At 35.1% G+C, this 19,366-nt stretch overlaps 1 pseudogene; it reads right to left on the bottom strand.

Moving 5' to 3' along the window:
- Positions 1 to 15,554: 15,554 nt before the first annotated feature.
- Positions 15,555 to 18,699, bottom strand: LOC108346586 (uncharacterized; annotated as a pseudogene).
- Between the last annotated feature and the right edge of the window lie 667 nt (positions 18,700 to 19,366).

Genomic DNA, 19,366 nt, shown 5'->3' with positions numbered 1-19,366 from the left:
AACGACATATAATGAGCTGAAGGCTGAATGGAGCATAGCAGTTGAAGACCGAACGATGTCATACACAAGCCGAACGATATTGTGTCCAACTAACACTAGAAGAAAATGTTGAGTTGGAAAGTTTACAAGAATTGAGTCGAGCGGTGGAGAGCATGACCAAGACGGAGCAGGTAGCACCGAACGATCAAAGGCAATGCGAAATTAAGTCGAACAGTAGAAGGTGATAAGTAAAACGAACGATAGGAGGCTGTGACGAATCAAACTGAGCGACAGAAGATGAAGAACTCGAGCCGATCGGTTGAAGAGTTAAAAATCCTAACTGTTCCAAGTGTCGCATATAATCGATTATTACTTACAATAATCGATTATCACTAGCAGTTGTAATGCGTCTTCTCATTTTCAAATTAGTAGGTTATAAATCTCTTTGCCAAAACCTTTCAGAGATAACTTTGCGTAATTGAGAATACAATGTTATCTGAGGAAGTTCTCAAGTGCCAGTTCATTGCTATTGTCAAGTCTTGTGAACAGGAGAAGCTCGCACTTTGTGTGTCAAAGGTTGGAGCGGCTCTCTTCAAGTTGGCAGAGTTGTTTCCTTCCGGTTTGTTCGTCGAAGGAAAGTGTTTTTGTTACTGTTTTTAGTGAAAAGGTTAATCACTATTAATACTAATTAATGACTGGACGTAGAATCTTTTTATTCGAACCAGGATAAAAATCATTTGTGTGAATTTTCTACTCCCTACACTCTTTATATTTTCTGCTCATCAACCTTTCGATAAAAAGCTTATAAGAAAATTAAAGGAACCATTTTTAAATTGACCGAACATGCTTTCCTTAATTTTTATTCCGCTGCGCGACTCGAAGATACCGGTTGTTCTAACCAACACATACATCCAAGAAACCTCTTGAGTTGTGATGACAACTTTAGAAATAACTCTATTGTTATAGTACTTTTTAATGCTATCTTCTTCCTATTATTCAATGTGGGACTTTGGTAAATATGCAGTTGAAAACCAACATATCATCCCTTCACCAAAAGTCTCACATGATCTGCAACAAACTTTTGACACACTGCTAATATATTTGCTTGAACTACTCTTATCACTAATAATTTGCACAAACTCTTTAACAATGACAATCTTTCCCATTGTCAGCCCTTACTGCTTTGCAAATCAGACACATTGTTGGCAACTCCCACATTATTGCCACTAACAAGTTACTGATACTTAGGACGAATCCATTATCAACACCATACCGACTAAGCTATACCTCACCACACATATCAATGAAGTCATTATACAGAAAAGATGATCAAGATAACCTTTCTCCAAAGGTGCAACACATATAATTGATTTTGGTCAGCATGCCAAATTGTTCATTTTCCTCCCTAGATTAGAACCTCAGTTCTGATACCACCAGGTGTTTCATAAAGATGAATGATGATACGAAATGGGTACTTATGGTTGGGAATGGTTTCACTCGAGGAAGAGTGTACTAATGTGGAAGTGACTCACTCTTGAGAGAGAAATTATTAGGAATTTAAGTCCCACATTAGGTAAAAATAAGAAAGTTGAACACCTTATAAGGAAGAAAACCTATAAACTCATTGCGTTAAGGTTTTAAAGTAGTATCAATCCCTTATATAAGTTAGACTCAAGTTTCATTGGTGTTGTATCCTCCTAGTAAACTCCCTCCCTATCAAAAGACCTATCATGTTTAATGACTTCTAAATTATATAATTTGAAAGTGCTTTTCTTTGGAAGAGTATACTTTTTGGAATTTTTTTTCTTTGAAATTATGCAATCTAAAATAAATCTTTAGATTGTACGAACCAAAAGTAACTTTCACTTTTAGATATGAAAGTTGTTTTCATATCGTAAAATTTAAAAATATATTATAAATTGCACAATTTGATCATCATTTTTTTTTCTCAAAAAGAAAAATACTCTTATATTATATGTTGCTGAAGTAATTCCTTCCAAATTACACATTCACTATGTTATTTTTTTTAAATAATGACTTTTTAATTGTGTAATTTAGAAGTGGCTATAATATGTTGTCTTCTTCTGTCCCAACCAATTACAAGTTCCTCCCAAGCTTTTGGGCCATGTCTTCCCATAACAAGGACACAGTAAGGGTTTTAAGATTTGTTGGGCTGCAGAAAAAAAGCATAGGGCGTAAAATGAAATCAACTTGCTTATGACTTAGTGCCTATGGGCTTAGCCCATTGGAGTTTTTGTTTATTAGCTAATTCTATGTTAGGTTAAACTTTTATGCATATTCAACTCAAGAAAATTCTCCCTGCAACCTCATGTTTTCATCCTTCAACTCAATGGTGGTGATGAAAAGACTTTTTTTCCTTAATGTAAAAAACCAACCTTTGCTTCTCTCTCTGTTCATTCTTACATTTTTTGTTGGAAAGTCATTGTCGGACCCCTTTCCCGCTAATAGGAATCGCTGGTCAGGTATTGGCCCACATGTGTCAGTCAGAGAAGTTAGTCTTTGTAAATATTTTTGTTCTAGCTTTTGTATGTCTGTTTTGTATTTCAGGAATTTTGGGGATAGGATTGTTTAGAATATATTTATTTTTAAAATTTTATTATATACTGAACTATTGGAAATGTATTTGAAAATGCAACCATAATCTCACCAATTCAAAGTCTTAACTAGACTATTCAATTCAAAATATTCTAAAACAAAAAATTATTAATCCAAAACTCAAATAACAATAAATTTCAAACAATTTTCTAAAACATTCTTATGTATAAAAAGTAAAATCTTGCCACAAGTCACTTTTAGATTATATATTCTAAAATTCTATAAGAAAATCATAAATATATATATATATATATATATATATATATATATATATATATATATATATATATATATATATATATATATATATATATATCTTGAAATCTCTTTTTTCAAACTAACTTTGAAATCTCTTAAAACTATTAAAAACTATCTAGAATAAGATATCTTAAACATAACAAAAAGTTTACAGGAAAAATAATTTATAGACACTTCCTTATTTATCAATTCAATGAAGTTAGTAAAAATGGTTAATGTTATGAATGAATATTCCTCTATTGATTTTATATAATTATTCTTTATAAAATTTAATTATTTATATTAATTATTTATAATCCTTGAATTATATTTTTTAGGTTACATTTTATATTTATAAATAAGATTTTTCCTTTTAATAATATAAAAAAGTTAGTCTTCATTTTTTCTTTTTTTTCTTCCCTCTACTATCAATTTTATATTTTATAATAAGTTATCAACATGCTATAAAAATTGATATTTATGACAGTTAATTTTAACAGTTAAAAATCCTCATAAATGAAATTTTAATAATTAAAATAATCGTCAACATTATACATATAAAACAATGTGACAAGAATATTTTAACCGTTTATATTATTTTTAGAAAAATTCTTGCAATTAAAAATCACGACAAAATTTACTCTTTTTATGATCTTTTATCACTAGTAATATGAATCCTACAACATGTCTACATTTGTTTTGATTGCTATGTCTTCAATTATAATTCTAGTCTTGAAATAAATATTCATGCTACTATCCAAGTGATTGAAGAATGAGAGAAGTTATTTGGCCTCAGATTTCTTCAAGGTTTGCATATTATATCTATCATCTGTGGTTAAGTTACATGAGATGAGATGAGATGAAATTTAGTGATTCATTAAGCTTTTACACCTGACATAAAATTCAAAAGGTCAATGAAATTGTACAGTACTAGAAGTTCTTTCACTAGTACAATAGAAGGAAATGACATTGATTGTTTTTGGTCATAGGCAACGGTTTCAACCGAGGCATATACAGATGAGGTAAAAAGTCTTCCTCTTATGCCTCGGTTGTAAACCGAGTTAGTATCTTATCTTATATTGTCTTAGTTGAAACCTGAACCGAGGCAGTAAAGTGGGTTTTATTTATTTATTTTTTGGCCACACCTTGTGGAGCATGGGGAAGCAGAAGTGCGTCCAGAGAGTGGTTACACAAGCTCTGAAGACAATAAACAATTCATCTCTGGGAGGCAGGCCCTCTTTGATGACAGGCGTTTCACAATCTCTTGGCTCAACTTGGCAGCAATATCTCAACCCAATTTCCTGGCAGCAATAACTTGGCAAACAATTTCCTGCAATATTTCAACCCAATATCCAATGAAATTGGCAGCAATATCTACCAATCCTATGCTCTCTCCTTCAAAGAACCTCTTCTCCTTCAGTGCTTCCTGCAGGATCTCCAAAGCTTCCATGGCTTCCTCCGTGGTGCCTTCTCTCGCCCCTTCTCATCACTCCAGCATGCATTCCATATTGCAGGCAAAATCTACAAAAATAAAATTGAATGATGAGTTTTGAAACTGAAGGCAGAGAACCCAAAAACGCAGAAGCCCTCGCTGCCAAAAATGAAACCCTTGCTGCCAACGAAACCCTTGCCGTGCCACCGCCGCTGCACCATCAGCTCGCCCTTGTCGGTCCATCCCCTACGAAGGCGAGATCTACCGTCAGTCGCCAGCCACCACCAACGAAGCCTGAGTCGCGCCTCCCACAGTGTCGCCAAGCACCAAATTGAAACCTTAAATCGAATCGCACCTCCCCTGCTGCCACCTCCACGAACAGGGACCGTCACGCCGCAGAGACAAAGTCGCGGCGACCGCCCCTACCTACGCGAAATCGCGTCTGAACCTGAAAAGAAAGAAGGGAAGAAGAGATCTCGCCGCCACCTTGGTGCGACCTCGCCGCGACCTCACCATGCCTCGCCATGCCTCGCCGCACTTGCCGCCAACGTTAAGCTGCTTCTGGATTTCGCATGGATGGATAGGCAAGGGGAAAGTGAATTTGGAATTAGGGTAGTAGAGGATTTCACTGCATGCTCTGGACGTTGCAAGTGACGGGAGTAGTAGAGGATACGTCTTCAAAATGAAAATGAAATTAGGGTAAATGACCCCTTTTGGATTTCGGAACGTTTATGCCTGGGGTTAGAGGACCGAGGTATTCCGAACGTTTATGCCTCGGTTGGGTTAGAGGACCGAGGTAATAGGGCAATTTTAAAAAATTAACGGTTTTTATGCTTCAGTTTTTTAACAACCGAGACGTATAAGTTAGTCGAAATTGCGAAAATGCCACCGCCTTTACATATGCTTCGGTTTTCTAAAAACCGAAACGTATGACCCGTGTTCTTATCCCTATTTTGCACTAGTGTCTATACTTTTTCTACATTTTCTTCAGTTAAATCGAGACCAGTCTCCGTGTCCATATCTATTCCACTTTCATGATTTCTGGTATCTTGTTCTTGAGGCGAGTTTCTATTCCCATTTTCAATGTCATGGTTGAGCTAGGACATGATCCACGTGCTCCTTGTAGCTTGAGGACAACAACAGACTATCTCATGTAATGCCACATTCCCTCCGCCATCAAGCCTGGCCTTACCTCATCCAACACCTCCACATTATCTTCTGGGTAAAATATAGTTTATTATGCAATGGGACAGTGGGATGCTCACCTGTAATTCAGAAGGAAATGATGTAGAAAAACTGTTATTTCCCATCCATAACTCAATTCTATTAAGAAATGAACTTTAAGTCTAACTCAACTTTACAAAATCGACTTGTAAGGTTAGGATTGTACCCACTTATATACTCTAAATTGACCTTATTTCTAGTTAACATGAGATTTTTCAACAAATTCAGAATAGGTAAAGATGAAGCTTGGCTACTTATGTTCCATCTATAAGGGTTAAATTCCTTTGAATTGGGATGTATTTCAGGGTCAAGGTGAACTGATCTAAACCACACAAGTGCTTTCCATCCTTTTTGAATTAAGTACCTATATCACCCCATATACAGTTAATACTCTATAATATAAGTGAAAGATTATACTTAATGCCACACCATGATATTCTCTCAACATTTATGTAGTGAACAAATATCATACTAGCCAATAGCCATATATAATAAACAAAACTAAGTTCAACAACGGAGAAGAATAACTTTGTTTTTTCACTTCTTTTTATCATATGTACGAAGCAAGAATATTCTGATACTAAAAACAAATAAATAGGCAGAACATGTACTAACCATTGATATTGACATCAGATTTTGCCTTCCTAGAGACCACTAGTGAGAATGTAATCACACATTGTTTCATCACTCACCTAAACAATGTGGCAAATGGAAACATGTATAGGCATAGTTGACACAATATATATTGATATTAACTTCAGATCAGTAGATATACCTTGTAAAGAAAATCCATCTCCCGAACTTGCTTTATGCTTTGTTCATTTGAGGGAGTTTGGATGAGATGACTTGGGGGAGAGTGATTGAATGAATTTGAGGATAAATGTTTTGTTGTTTATTTGACTGGATTTAGAGGTAAGTGAGAGTGGATATGGAAGTAAAGTTTGTGAGAATTAGTGTAGGATTTGATTGATGTGACAAATTTAAAAAAATTGTTTAATTAGTTGAAAGTAAAGATTACCAAAAGGCCCCTAGTTATTAAAGTAATATAAAATGATAATTGTTAATGTTATATTTAATTGTAAAAATGTTTATAAAGAGTAAAAACTTAAAAATAATTAATTAAATTAATTTTTAAAATGTAAAAAAATTATAATTTAGTAAAATGAATTTATTTTTAAATGTAGTATTTGTTTGTAATATAATTTACTACCAAGTAGTATGATTTTATTTGTTATGGAAGTGAGATTGAATACTTTTGAAGAAACAAATAATTAAACGAAGTTAGAATATTACATGATATAAAAAGTACGAACATAATAACATACAAATGTATTTGTAATAGTTTATGATGAAGTTGCTTCAGTGAGGTATGTAAGCAATCTATTGAAACAATATTGTATTGGCATCCCTATTAGACGTCTTATATGTGATGGACGTGAAGATAGAAAGTCGAACCACTGTCTGAGTAAATTATCATCTTGAATGTTCATAGTCCGTAATAAGTTATGAATTTCTTCTGAAGTTGGATTAGATGATTGAATCCTAGCTGTTAACAACAACTTTCACGCTCCATGGCTTGTATTTATCGTTCAAGAATTGCACGTAGTCTTGTTGTTTGAGTAATTCCCTTTTCCAATTCATCAATGATTCGAGAATCCATCTGATTTGCAGTTCATTAAGTTGACAATAAATAAAAGTATGAAAACTGATGTCAAAGAAGTAGAATTCAAAAATAGGTAATGTAAGAAATCAAACACATAAGTCAATTTAAGCAAATAAGTCATGTAATACAGTCACATAATAGTTAAGAACTTAATCATCTAAATGGTGAAGAATTAAGTTAACATTCTGATTTAGGTGAGCAAATTGTCGGTTCATGTTGAGGGATAAGTTTGCCAAGTTATCTTCAATACGCTGAACCTACACCTAAATTTGTTCCATACCCTACATTCTGTGTTGCAAGTCTTGTACCCCCTCCCACATTTGAGTCATCATATTAGGATTTGAAAGATGTGGAGGAGGTTGCACAGGGTTGTCATGATGCTGTGGTTGCTCTTTGTCTTCATCATCACCGATGTCGTGTTGCCAAACATTGTTGACACTAACAATATTCAACCTCTTCAAAGAATTAGTTGAAAAATGATGTCTGGTCCCAATCCGAGTGCTGGCGTCGACATCAACATGTACTCCACAATATTGCATGATTTAGGTGATAAGGACACCGTATGGTAGGGGTGTGTCATCGGCCTTGCATTTAAGCATATGCTGGATGATGTGATGAGGCCAATTGAGTGCTATATTATTTTTAAGCACCCATAACATAAAGATATCCTCGTGCAATAACTTTGCAAAATTTCCAGGTCGTGGAGTCAGCATGTGTACAATAACATAATGTAGAAGTCTATCATCAATATTCAAACAGTCAAACGTTTTAACACGTAGACCCTACATTTCTGGTCTAACCATAGTAGCTAATGCCATCTCCCGGTCATAGGGAAAGTCATTTGGGATATTTGCAAACACAATTTTTGACCCTCATACTTCAGGGTAGCAACATTCAACCAATCAATAAGTTTCAATCTAATTCTTCTCTTGTTGACCTTACTGAGAAGATATCCATTTCCAGAAATCTTTAGATTGGAATAATAAACTTTGATCAAATCCGGATAGAAGGATCCTTACAGTGTTAGAAATTCTACCACTCCTTGAAATAGAAGATGATGTTGAAAATATAAGCCTGAACCGGCAAATGATTCAAAATTCATGATTTTTGGAACAACAATATTTCTTGTGTAGAAATCAGCAACATAGTGTTCCATCTGATGGCTATCACTGAAGAAACGACGTTGATCTAGTACTTTTGCAACAGACGGTCTGACAAATGTTGGATCTTCTATCTCAGTTGTTTGTTCTTTACCCTTACGACTTTTTCTAGGCCTTTTCGATGATGATGATGCCATTTACCAATAACTTGAAAAAAAGATAAATAACAAGTTAAGTCATAACAACATTTCATTAACGATTAATAATAAGAAGATCATTCACAAATGTTGAGATTGTTGATAGGGGGAGCACTGGTTTAGTTGAACAATCTCAGAGCTTTTGGTTTTTGACGATGACAACGCATAATTAATAACACATGTGTTTATGTGTTACATGTTCATTACTTTCATGATTATGATTATATGAGAACATGTTTGTATTGTGTTGATCATTGCAATTCACTATGTTATATATGTGAGATTTAATCTCTGATTGCATAAAAATTGTTTTGGAAAAGAAAAACCACATGCACTTTAGTTGAACTTAAATTGTGTAGCAAAACAACAGTTTTAAGTCGACTTCATTATGAAGTAAGTCGATTAAAACTCGTGGCTTTACACAAACTTTTTCAAAGTGTGCTGTGAGAATTTTTGAAGAGAAAGTTTTTCAAAACTATGTTTTTAACTGTTACAAAGTCAACTATGTGAGCAAGTCATTCACTAATACGTTAGCATAAATATATCTATAAAATAACACGTCTTTTGCCAGATCATCAATCTTTAACTCTATTTGTTTCTATTTAACGGAAGGGACAAAGTTGACGCAAAATTTATCAAATGAGGACCAAGTTGACACTTTTTTAAAACCAGGGAACAAATTGACACAATCGAATAAAACTAGGGACAAAAGAGGCTATTAAACCTTAATTAATGTACATTGTTTATTAATTTGAGGGCGATCATGCAGTTAACCAAAGTAGATTCTCAATCAAATGCAAAACCTTTCTAGATTATTCACAATGAATTCAACCAAAGTACATTCTCAATCAAATTCTATTGTGTTTAATCATGTCTATTCTTAAATCTCCTAACCAAATTAAAAGCTAATTAATCAAAGTAAATTCTCAATTAATTATAGTTGAATTTATTACCACCAATCAAAGTACATTCTCAATTGATAGCAAAAACCACTTTAATCATATGAAAGTTCCTAAATTTAATTAAAGTAGATTCTTAACCAAACCTAGAAACCCTTGAATTCATATGATTAATATGCATGTAGATTCAAACACCTTATGATGCAAAAACCATTGCTTTTAATATGATTGAGAGTTGAAAGACATAGAAGAAGAATAACTCAAATCAATAATCAAAAGAAACAATTGCATTAATTCAACTTAACCTCAGAATCCATAATGAAATTACAGTGGAATATCCCATGAATGGAGTGAAACACATGATGGAATAAAAGTGAGAGGAGTGGTGGATGCTTGCTTCCAATGGAGGAGTTTGAGAATGAATGAAGTGAGATTTCTGCCTTCCCTAAGTCTCTTTATATAGGACTTGATTGGGCTTGGATCCTGAATAGTTTGTTGATAAGATATTTTCTGTTGATATATTTTTAGATTAAATCAATTATCTTTAAAAATATCAATTGAATTATCTATTTCATTAATGTCCTTCTTAAATTTCCAAAATTACAGAAAATCCCCTGAAAGTTCTTCTAATTGCACTTTAACCCTTCTGAATTTCTTTAAAAATTGCACAAAAGTCCCTTAGTTTGACCAAACTTGACCTAACTTTGACCAGAATTAACCTTTTGACCAGATTCAGTATCGAATGGGAGCCTGCCACGTGGAATTCCCCCTTTCTCCCAAATTAGGGTTTTGCAATTGGGGAGATTTGAAGGTGGAGAACTCGCGTTTTGCTTTCTCTGCGTTGACAACCATGGAGACTCGACGAGGTGGTACAATGAACAACAACGCGACGACTTATAACTTTGGGTTTTTGTGCTCTCTGCAGGTTGCAATTTCTGGATGGCGCTTTTCTTTTTCTTGGGTTGTTTGCTGCAGGCACGAGTTACTGGCACCGGCGGAGTTCGTGGTTGCGGTCATGGCAGTGGCGATTTGGGATTCTGGCGAGGATGGTATGCAAGGAAGGTGGAGGCCGAGGGAGATGGTTGTTCGTGGAGGTTGTGGTCTAATGCGACTTCTGAGTTTCAGGTGATTCTGGTGGAGGCGCTCTTGTCTGGTTTCGATTTTCTTGATGTTCGCTGCGATTCTTAATGGGGTTAGAGCTTGCAAAGATGGTGATAATGGAGGACAAGTCGCGGCGGCCATGAAGGTTGAACAACGAAAGGGTTTTTCTGTCGTGATTCTTGGTTTGGGTGGTGCGACAGAGAAGAGTTGGTGGTTCGTGATGGAGGATGCCGGCGGCGCTAGGTTGCTCGTGGTGGTCGCGTGTGATGTTGATGGCGCGACATGGTATCTGCGACGGCTAGGGTTTGGATTGAGAAATAGGGTTTCTGTTTGGGATGAAGGTTGAAGTAGATGGTGACGTGGCAGGGGTGATGATGTGGTAAAATCTAGTTCACTATTTGTGTTAGTGGTGGACTGCCACATGGCAGAATATGGTGAAGTCTAATTTAGGAGGGGTGTGTGTAGGGAAATTTAGGAGGTGCAAAAGCAAAGACTGTCTGTTTGGCCCATTTTATATTATTTTTCAAACAAAATCTGATTTTGGGACTTAATTTGCAATTTGGACCACTTATTTCCAAGCTTTGAATCAATTTAGCTCTAATTTCAGTTGCATCAACAAATATTATGACATCCAAGAATAATTTATGCGCTAAACCTCACTTTTTTACCTCTCTCTAATTCCGAAACCCAATAAATTCAATTGCCACAAATTCACTGTAAATCAATCATTAAAGCACAAGAATTTCATCAAAAATTTTAATTTTAAAGCATAAATGTGGGCATAAATATGCACTCATCAGTCGCCCCAAATCGATTAAAGAAAAATGCGACACTTCGATTCTTAACATTATGGTTAATTATATGAAGAAATTGAGCTACTTGTTCCTCCACTGTCGATGAAATCGTGTCCTTAACTAACCGAGTTGTTCTTAGTCTCGCACAAAGATTAATAAATGCCTCTGGACCCTTTCGAATAATGTTGTGACACCGATTAGTATGCACAAGGTACGACATTAATTGGTCCTTGCGATGGTCTCTGTCAGGTAGGAACTTGCTAAGACTACTTGCATCACTCGAGTACGTATTCAATATACTCAACGCATGTCCAACAATGCATAACATTGTTAGTGCGGCCAGTGAGGTGGTTATTTGTAATTGTTGATGTAGCATTGCGACTATATTAAAGTCTACCCCAACCACATCATCATTTATATCTTCATCATCCAAATAAGACAAATCTAATTCTTCTTCCATCTATATTTACATAAACAAATGTACACACTATAATTAAAATCATGCATTGATATATTCATTAAACATAGTTCATTCATATATTCATACATTCATATATCATATATTAATATATTAAACAAACATACTACGTTGCATTCATATATTCAACCTCATGAAGATAGAAATAACCATCACTCATTCACGCATTCATATATTTATTAAAAGCAAAGAATGAATAACACTTAGCTCTTGAAGATGTATGAAGATTTGAAGCTGGATTGAGCAAAAATTTTCAGTCGAAATTCTAATGTAATGCCACTCACAGATTCTTCATATACATATACACTTTCTCCTTCTATAGATGATAATTTAAAATATCAATTTTCATACCACCTTAAACCAAACCTGCCAACATAATTATATGAAATTATTATCTATAAAAATGATTCAACAATGCATAGAAAGCTTGAAAAAAGTTTCAATCTTACATTAAAATGGATCACCTTGGTTTCCCTTCAATGATGCAGCAGAATCCCCCACCTTTACAAGCAACTAGCCACTAAATTTTCTTTTCTAACAATGCAACAATATGAAAACTTGTTAAGAAGGGTTTGTTACACTATCAAACTCATCATACACTGAATGTTGTTGATGAACCTCCACCACCTTGCCAAGCCTACACAGCACACAAATGCTCCACCAGCTTGACAATACCTCTAACCACTTAACACCTGCATCATAAACAAAGGGTTAGGGGTGCTCATCTTTCACCCACCTACATGGACTCCAATGCATGCACTAGAGATGATTCACTCTTTTCTGCATTGTCCAGCTTGGTCTCCTTCTCCAACTTCGTCTCCTTCTCCAACTTTGATGATTGCTTGAAGGAGCATGGGATGGAGCTCTCTGCATCCTCTACCATCATGGATAATGGGCCAAGGCTAATCGTCCACCTTGGTGACATATCGACCATCCACCACCAACGAAACTCCACCTTCTTGAAACTTCAGGCTTCCTCCACCTCTACGCCTAACTTGCCTGCAATGCTGGAAGGAACTGAATACCATCACGAAACCGAATACAGCACGTCCAATTGAGGGCACACAAACATGGAACCGAATATGGAGGCTGGAACCGAATATAGGGCTGTTCCGAGAATGGGGAACTGAATACCACTAGGCATGGAACTGAATACAACTTCTTTGTGAATCCTTTTCAAGCATGAAACCAAATACTGGATGATTAGAACCGAATACGCTTCGTTCAATTTCAGTGGTGAAGCACTGTTCATCATCTTCTTCACCTTCAAAGACACGCATTCCACTTCAACCACTTTCTTCTTCATGCCATCAACTCCTTCTTCGTCCTCATCTACATGCCTGCAACTAAAAAAAAAAACAAGAAAATTGGACAAAGAAGATACTACAATACTAACCTCAGGCGTCGCTCTTCGTCGTCAATGCAAAAATCCCAACAGATTATACTTTGAACACTAGCCGCGTAGAGACTTGAGGGCACCAATATATTAACTCCTTTTGATCCCTGAATAAAGACAATAACCTACCCAACACCAACCACTTATTAATGGTTGCTCGTGGTCAAAAGCGCTTTCAATACCATACTGCATTGTGACTGTATGTGCAGGAATGTTTCCTGTGTAATGGCTGTCTCAAGCAAGCTCAGCTCAGGGAATATCTGCAACCACGCCAAGCCAAAGTAACTTTACTTACTCGTGAATCTATAGTAGTAAAAGCATATTCAAAAACTGTTCTTCACGTCTTTTTAATATTAACTTGGAATCGGTTATGTCCTTCTACGAATAGATTATCTATATTAAGCTCATATACACAGATGAAATTATATAATAGGTTGAGGGCACATGTGACTTTTTACTAACAATCCCTCCAGATCTCTCCACTTTCGCGGGTGATGAAAAACCTCTCCATCACTCAAATCCGTCTTCAGCGTTCCTTGCTTTTCCTCTCATCCGAACACGAAGGAACCTCCATTTCGTCGCTCTTATTCGCCTCTGAACAGTACAATTTGTTTGTGAACACAATGAGTCAAACCTTTCTGTTATGGAAACATGTATAAGCAAGTTGTCACATTACTATTTCTTCTTGTTTTGTTCTGCCTATTCAAGGCATAAAGATACTAGGAAGTGATTAATATATTATACAGGGTAGGACAAGGATACATTTTCCAAGATGAAGTGATTAATATACATGTTTATTGTCCCTTAATTATGTGTAGATTTAAGTAGAGTATGATAATTATATAACCTGTTACCTTGACCTTCTAGAGATATTCTAGGTGCTTTTTGCAGGAAAAAGGTTGCCCACATAGTAATATGTCTTGAAGATTCGTGGTCGGCATTCAAGTACATTAACATGATGTCCTCATCACCCAACTTTCTTCAATTCCATTCAACAACACAAATAATGTTTTAAGTTTGAACAATAACAGTGCATGCAAATTCAAAATAGAAGACACAATCCCCTTGCAAAAAAAAAAACAAGTTAACCAATCAAAAACAAGTTAACCAATCAAAAACAACTTTACTATATGTTCTTGTTGTCGATTTTTTTATTGAGGAGAAAGGTTTTTTTTTTGAAAAGAGAGAATATCAATTAAACCTAAACTCATTGATATAAGGGATTGATATCATTTTCTCATTTTTATTCAATATAGAACTTAGATTTGCACTTAAATTCTCAACCCATGTTCCCTACTATTATCCCTGCTAATGGACCATACTGATTGGGATGAAGGATATGTACAAAATGGACGGGATGGTTCGACTGACGAGATGACCAGACTGGATGGATTAAATAGGCTAACAAGATAGACAAGATGAATAGGTGGCCGAGATGGGTGTTGGCATGATGGACGTGCTGACGAGCTAATAGGATTATCGAAATGGAAGAACTAGTGATCTAGGTAGAATGGACTGGATGACTAGATTGATGGAATGGACGGACTGAGCGATTTGATGAATGACATTGCTATCCCGGCTTACCGGGTTAGCTAGAATGAACAATTGATCTAGATGTGCGACTGTGCCTAATTGTTTTTGTTATCCTATTTTTTAAAAAAAATCTACGTGTAACAAGTAAAGAGACTAGTAGAAAAATAAAAGAAAAAACTCGATAGTGGCATATATCGTGACGAAAGAGCCATGGTACAAATTATGGTATAAAAAGTATTGTAACTTGTAAAGAAAATAATTAAATTAAAAATAATACATAAAATATTCTGACTTTTAAAATAATTACGAGAAATGAAATATATTTTTAATCATTTATTTCATCACCACAAAATAATAACCAATAAAACAAATGTAATTATATTTTTATAGAACAATATATATATATATATAATATTAAATACTTTTTCTTTAATATGGTTACATGTTTCGGTAGGAGTTTGTGCAGGACCGAGAGACAAACCTTTTCGCCACGTTCTTCCTGATTCTAAACACTTGGATCTCCTTTCTGACGTGTTCTCCTTGCCTCCAAACGCCTGGACCGTCTGGACCGCTCGATTGTCCTTGCTCCGTCGATTGTACTTTTGCTCCGCTCGATTGTACTCTTGACCGAAGGGGGATATACCTACAAAAGATGCTCCGACGCTCAAGTTAGGATCGGTTTATTGAACTATTTATCATAGTTGAATATTTGAGTTTCGTAAAGTGTGAATGGAACGTAAGTAGAATGTAACTGGAACATACCTGGCTTTCAGCCTTGACCTTATATTTATAAAAACCGTCGGTAGTTGTTGGGAGTACTAAAAGCGCCAGAACTTACGTGGGTTGTCCAAAATCGCCGGGAATTTCTAAATTTACTTACTTTGGGGTTTTAAAAACCATCAGTAATATAATTAATTTAATTTTTTTAATTATTTAAACGATTTGTTTAATTTGATTAACAACAAATATGTTTAATTATAAATCATAATAATCTGAAACCAAAAGTAATTAATCTTAATAAGAAGCTCTAAAACATGTTATTTCTATTTTATTTTATGTCTCAACTGCATCTACTTCACTATTGGTTTTCTCTTGAATTGCACTTTTCTCATGGTCATCTTCAAGTTGGTTTAAATTTCCCTTCTTCTCAATTTTCTGTTGAATTGCACTCTTCTCATGTCATCTTCAAGCTGGTTGAAATTTTCCTTCTCCTTGATCAATTGCATGTGGTGGTGCTTGCAGTAGAGTTTTCCATGAATGCATTTGAAACAACTCTTTTGATAAGGAGTTTCATTCACGGTCACCTACACCATTTCAAAATATACAAAACTTAATATCCTTTTTGAAATAGAACTGAAATTTTAGCACTTGGTTGGCATGGTGGTTTAAATTAGAAAAGGAGTTGCGATGAATTTTGTTACCTTCGAAGCTTTTGTCAAGACTGCCAGTTCTTTTGAACAGTTGATCAAAGTTTGGCTTGCAATAAAGAACTTCCTCAAAAGAGTTATAGTTGCTAAGCTGCAAATACATTACTTAATCAATATAGTTCGTAAAAATTAAATCTAGTTACACGCCTTAAATAAATAAACTTCAAATTTGTCCCTTTTTTGGACTCCAAGAAACAATACAGTTTGTCCCTTTTTTGGACTCAATTAATAGTGAGAAAGCGTCAAATTTGAATCAAAACTCTAACCAAGATCCCCTACAAATAATGCCACACCAGTTTACAACAAACATATAACACACTCTCTATGTAATTAATAGAGAGATAGAAGGAGAGTGGGGAGAATTGGATCAATGGGGATATTGGTTGGGAGAGTCTGGGATCTCGAAATCCTATTGAAATTGTACTCTTCTTTCTTTATTTGTACTTTTGACTCTTGCTCTTTCACCTCTATTTTGGAACGTTTCCCTGGAGAACATCATCAGTAGTATTGGATATTTTTATAGCAACCTTTGCTTAAGACAAAACCGGTCTATAAGCTTCATGCAACATAGAAATCCCGCATGATTTTCTGAGCTCACATTATACTTTTCTCAAGTACTCTATAATATTATGGCTTAAATAAATCATTCACAAACCTTTTCACACTTCCCCCAAATTCTCGTTATCACCAGTGTATCCCTATTATAGTCATAACCAAAACGAAGGAAAATTAGAAACGCAAGAAAATTATAATGAAGGTAGCAACTCATTATAAGAGAAATTTCTAGAAATTAAAACCTTTAATTGTTAATAAAGAGGCAAGAATCACATATAAATTTGTTAAGATTCACCTTTAAAAGCTCTATCTCCTCTCTAGTTGGACAAAATTTAATGAGATTTTCCACCTGATCAACATCTAACACTGAATCATCCATAGCCAGTACTGCAGCCTGGATATGAATTTCGTCATACAAAACCTTAAATTGAATAAGTTACAGTCAAGAGATTTTAGCTTGATACTTTTGCAGATATATAATAAGGCGCGGGAAATTGTTTCCAAGAACATCTATTATCAAAAGCAGATATACACTACAAGATTCTACTCTTTACAAGACTTGACCTACACTTTTCTTGGCACTTTATTGTGGAACCTTCTATACCACAAGACTGGCCAATCTTTTGTATAGATATAGTAAGACTTTCTTTTAAGCTTGAGAGACATATTTTTTAATCATCAATAAAGCATTTATCAATTTCATGCATGAAAGGAGAGTTCTACTCGGCTTTCATGCAAGGTCACATGTTTGTCTTAATTTCTTAATGATTTGCATTAAACATCATCATCTTAAATCAAGTAAAATACTAATTCTGATTCCATAAGGCCTCTGTATGATGAACCATAGTGAAGGTACTCCTGCTTATTAGTTATACTAAACAAAATGGGAAAAATCATAGCCATAAACATCTTGAACCTACCTCTTCAGTAAGAGCCAAGTTAGCATCATAAAAGGATTCTATTGTTCCAATGTCTTTCCAATAATCTCTATAAAAATACGACTGCAAAAACAACAAACATATAAATCTTTTAGTTTCATCATAGCTGTAATCAAAACTCTAATGTACAAAATCATTTGAAAGGAGATATATTAATGGAATTTTCTCTTACTTGGACATTGTGGTCCCTCACAGCTGTAGGGATGAGTTCAGATCCAAAATCACGAAGTTACACTTACAAGCAACAATATATAGAGTATAAATCACCGATCAAGAAGAATTGGGAGTAGAGGGAAAAACATCTTTAACAGCAGAAGCAGTAGTGAGGTAATTAAGCGTGTTCTTCAATGTTTCCTTCTCCCTCTTCAATCTGGCGGCGGTGTCCTCCAATTCAAGCAGTGCTTGTTGCTCCCTTGGCGCGCCCTCGAAGATGTTGCCAACGAAGAACGAGAACGTTGTTGGAAACAGGTTTCTTCTCAAATCCCCAACCTCCTTCTCTAGTTTCCCACCCAACCGGTTGCATAACTGGATAACGTCCTTCATGTAGGTCTCCACCTCGATGGCCGATCCTCGAGCCACGTCACCTGCGCGACCAGGTAGGGTTTCGTGCGCACCATAGTGTTCACTAGAAACCGTTCCTGGCCCTTACAGATGAGGAAAAAGCGGCCATCCACGAGGCTCTCATGCTTTATGACTTTGCTGACGCAGCCATCGGCTGCAGTTCTGGAGACGACATCCGTGTAGATGACGCCGAAGCGGAGGTCTGTTTGGAAGAGTGTGTGCATCATGATGCGGTAGCGGAACTCGAAGATCTGCAAGGGGAGGATGGCGCCGAGGAAGAGCACTAGAGGGAGAGTGAAGAGAGGAAGTTCGACGACGTCATCGGAGTTGGGGGAGTTCGTGTGGTGCTTCTCGGAGAAGGAAGAGGCAGAGCAGCGGAGAGTGGAATTAAGCTTCCGGCAGCGGTGGCGGAGAACGACGAGATTAAGATGGTGCTTGTGGTGGAGCGAAATGAAGATTGTGGTTTGGGAGAAAATGAAGGCATCGGAAAAATGAAGATTGTTGTTTAGGAAAAATGTAAGCAGTGGGGAGAGATTATGGTTTAGGAAAAAACGTAGAAGAGGCGCAAAAATATTATTTTAAAAGTAAAAAATTTAAATGTTAGGGGCGGTTTTATTTATAAACCGCCAGAAATTTTCGGGGTTTCAAAAACCTTTGAAAAATAACCTCTCCTAAATTTAATTATTTTTGTGGTGTTTCTACGTTGGTTTTTAATTTATTTTTATTATAATTTAATTTAAGTTGAGTTTTTTTATGGTATTTTTATTTTATATATAGGTTTAAAATATGTATGTCTCATATTGGTATTATATATAAATATAAGCATTAAATACCTTTATATTATAAAATGTATACGTGAAATAAATGAATAATAAACATTTATTATTATAAATATTATATAGTAATTATTATAAAAGTGAAAATGAAGGTATTCAAATATTAATATTATACATATATTATAAATGAATATTTTTAAGTGATGATATTATATTGTGTTTGAATGAAATTGTGGTTTTCAAGGTTTATCAAAATTATGTAATTATGATTTTATTTATATAAATATTTTTTTATTTAAAATCGGGGCTGTTGTGTTTTTTTTTATTGATGATATATTATAATATACATATTTTGTGTAAGAATATGAAATAGGATTTTGATATGATCAATTTGTGGTTTTGATTTTGTTATATTATACATATATATAAATGTTTAATGATTTTGGAGATAATGTTTTAT

This window comes from Vigna angularis, chromosome 9 (assembly GCF_016808095.1).
Source record: "Vigna angularis cultivar LongXiaoDou No.4 chromosome 9, ASM1680809v1, whole genome shotgun sequence".
NCBI lineage: Eukaryota > Viridiplantae > Streptophyta > Magnoliopsida > Fabales > Fabaceae > Vigna > Vigna angularis.
Note: the sequence above shows the minus strand (reverse complement) of the source record. Positions and strands in the feature narration are given on the sequence as shown.